This window comes from Trachemys scripta, unplaced genomic scaffold, assembly GCF_013100865.1.
Source record: "Trachemys scripta elegans isolate TJP31775 unplaced genomic scaffold, CAS_Tse_1.0 scaffold_106, whole genome shotgun sequence".
In the NCBI taxonomy this organism is placed as follows: Eukaryota; Metazoa; Chordata; order Testudines; family Emydidae; genus Trachemys; species Trachemys scripta.
In genome coordinates, this window is record NW_023260480.1 from 56,868 (window position 1) to 60,170 (window position 3,303).

Consider the following 3,303-nt stretch of genomic DNA (forward strand, 5'->3'; position numbering starts at 1 on the left):
GGCCCCCCCGCCGGGGGCCGCCCCCAGCCCCAACGGCAGCCCCAGCGGCGGGGCGGGGCGGGCCGCGGGGGCGGCCCCGGGTGGGGGGGGAGGAGGCGGCGGCGGCCCCGGAGGAAGCGGCGGCGGCACCAGGTAACAGCCGGGTCCGGGGGGGAGGGGTCGCGGCCCGGGGGGGGCGCCGGGAGGGTCCCGTGACTGCGCGCGCGCGCGGCGGGGAGGTGGGGTGGGGGACAGCGCGAGCTTGGTGCTGATTGGCCGGTTCTGCAGCCAATCCCCGCCCGGCGGCGGCGCGAGGGAGAGGGAGACGGACCCCCCCCCCCGAGTTCTGGGAGTGCAGGGTTGGGACCCAGGCGTCCGGGCTGCCAGCCTGGTGAGCCCTGCCAGGAGGGCGCGGGCCCCTCGCGGGAGCGGGGTGGGGGTGGGGGGGTGTCAGGGCCCGGCGGGCGGCGCAGTGCTACTGTAACTAGCTCTACCTGTGATTTGTTTTCAGGGGGCAGAGCACAGGGAAGGGGCCTCCCCAGTCTCCAGTAAGTACCTGAGGCTCTGTCTAAAGGGGAGAGGGGGGAACCTGGTGCTGGTCTCCCAGGAGAGCCAGGCTGTCTGTTGTACTGACTTCCTGGTCGAGAGCCTCTTTTCCTCGCAGCAGCCGCGGGTGGCTGGGCAGGCCCTTCCTCTTTCTTGAGAACATGGCATGGGCTGGAGATGCTTGTGTTGGCCTCCGTTAATGCCTCAGACAATATCTTCTCCGTACTGCTCTTCCCACAGGCTTCTGCTGGACTTGCCTGGCATTTCCTACTTTCTGCATCGTAATTCAAGTTTAAATGTTTCCCAAAAATGTGTACTAGAGAAGAGAGGGACCCGACCTGCCACCCAGCACTCTGACCTTTAACTGCTTCCTTGTGGCCCAGATCTTAATGAGTGTGTCTCATAGTGTTTTGGTAGCACTTGCTTCCCTTTGATCTCAAGGGTCCCCAGTGAGCCAGACAGATGCCATTCCTCACCCACTGAGCCAGTCAGTCCAGATTGGAGCTAGTGCCCTGTGGAGGGGAAAGTCCCATATCTCCTTCCCTGATATCTTCTGAGCCAATTTATTCCTCCAACCCAGGGCCAGATTGGAACTCTAGAGGTGAAAGGTCCCATAATTGCCTTCAGTCCCCAGGGTATCTGTGCTTTTAAGTTGGTCCCTCCCCTTCACTCCAAGTATGCAGCTGAACACCTCCCCATTGGCTTCCCATCACTGCGGGGAAGGTGTGTGTGTTCTGCTCTGAAAAACTGCTTTAGAAGAGATGTTCTGCTTCAGGTTCATGGTCTCGTTCCAAGTCCAAAGATGTGTTCTCTGGTTCCCTGAAGTTGGATCCTCTGCCGTGTGTCTCTGCAGTAACAAGTGCAGCCAGAATTTACCCTCAGCAGAGCTGTTCGCTCAGTCCCTGTAGCAGGATGGGGGGCAGAGGGGCGGTGCATAAGGCACAGCTTCAGGGGCGTTGCAGTGCTAGTGGGAGTACAGAGTCGCCAGTGGGACTCTGACATCCAGCTGTCTCTCTCTCAGATCCACCTTGGAGGAGGTTTCCCTGCAGTGCTGTCTCTTCCCTCTCACTGGGCCATGTGCTGGGGTTGCTGGGTGAGATTCTCTGGCTTGGGTTACGCAGGAGGCCAGGCTTGATCATTCTGGCCTTAAGATCTGTGAATCCTTGGATTGGCTCCTCCTGGAAAAGAGGGGGCAGGCTCACTCTGGGCCTGCTGGTGCCGATGGGGTTGGCATGAGCTCAAGGCTCCAAAGTTTGGGGGTCGTTCAGGACCCAAGCCTGCGTCTCCACACAGCAGCACGTGGCTGGCCCTGGAGTCGTACCCCAAGCATGCCCTGTAAGTGTAGCATCACAGAGGTGATTGCTGTTAGTACACCACTCATCCTGGTAACTGCCCTGGCTCCTAACCCGGGTGCTGAGGGCGGTGCATACAGGGGAAGCCTGGGGGATGAAGGTTGTGTATTCATTGCTCCTTGTTGATGGGTTCATCTCACTGTGTTAATGATAGGTGTTCGAAGGTGTCTATAACAATTCTCGAATGCTGCATTTCCTGACGGCTGTCGTGGTAAGTGCTGTCAGTTCCTGTTCCAATGCTGAGGGGGTTGCCTAGCATGGTCCATTCAGGAGCAGGCTGTTGCAAGGGTCTCGGGGGCGGGGAGGAGTTTCTGGCTTTGGGGGGAGGACAGTCATACTGTCCCCTCTCTCAGAAACTCCCTGTTCCCAGCATTGGACTTTGAGTTGGGAACTAGGGAGGGAGGTGAAGGGGTGCGTGTGTCATCCAGCAGGACATGTCCATGGGAGTGTGGGGAGGGGGGGATCTGGAGAGAGAGGGGCGGTGTGGGGTATTTTCTGCTGGGGGGTGGACCTGGGCCTGTGGGAAGAGAGGAAAGGAGCAGCAGCTGTGTTGGTGGCAGGGGCCGGAGGGATAAGGAGCTGAAGGCCAGGCTGGCACTGCAGATTGGGAGGTAATGCTGTCCACTTCTGTGCCTGTGCTCATCACCAGAGCATCGACGCGCGGCATACAGCATCCAAAAACGGATTCCTGTGCAGGAGGCCTGGATTCCTCCTCCTCCTCCCCCCCCCCCCCCCCACACACACACACTTGCCACTGTCCTCAGAGAGACTGGGGAGAGGTCACCGGCTGCAGTGTGCGTCCTGCTGTAGAAAGAGAAGTTCTTGGGGGTGGTCTGGGAGTTTCACAGCCAAAGGTCTCACCCCATCTCAGTCTGCAGGCTGCCCCTGGGCTCTGGCAGTTCTTGCCTTCACAGTGGGTCACAGTGGTGGGCTCCCAGCTGAGTGGTGCTGCCTGGGGTAGGATAGTACGAGCCTCTGGCGTGCTGGGCAGCCGTGAGTCTAGTAGGACCCTGTGTAACAGGTGCCAGTGAGAGAGTGTGCTGCTTCCCAGAGTGATTCCCTTCGGGCATCTCCTCTCTTCTCCCAGTTCTGGGGGGTGGGCCGGGGGACCCTGGGAGCTGCAGTGGGGGTGGGGATGGTGTGAAGGAGAAACAGATTGTGCTCTACTGGAGGGAACCTTGGACCCTGTGGTATGTGCTTTCCCAGACCGTGCTAATCTCTGGCTCTGTCCCCAGGGCTCCACGTGTGATGTGAATGTGAAAAATGGCAGCACCTTTGAGGGGATTTTTAAAACTCTCAGCTCTAAGGTAAGTGTCGGGGGGGATAGTGGAATGCTGGGGTCCCCGTGGCTGGCCAGTCCTCTTGGAAGCAGGAGGCACGCTCTTGGGACAGGGCACACAGTGTCTGAGTTCCGTGGTGAACATCT

General features: G+C 59.6%; 1 long non-coding RNA gene across 2 annotated transcripts; it reads left to right on the forward strand.

The window, feature by feature from the left end:
• Nucleotides 1–73: 73 nt before the first annotated feature.
• LOC117870239 lies at nt 74–3,228 on the forward strand. 2 transcript variants are annotated; one of them, XR_004643941.1, is made up of 4 exons: nt 74–132; nt 491–527; nt 2,032–2,088; nt 3,113–3,228. It is a non-coding gene; the product is annotated as an uncharacterized LOC117870239 (long non-coding RNA). The 2 variants fall into 2 exon arrangements; XR_004643940.1 differs by lacking the exon at nt 74–132 and having other exon boundaries at nt 231–527.
• Nucleotides 3,229–3,303: the final 75 nt, after the last annotated feature.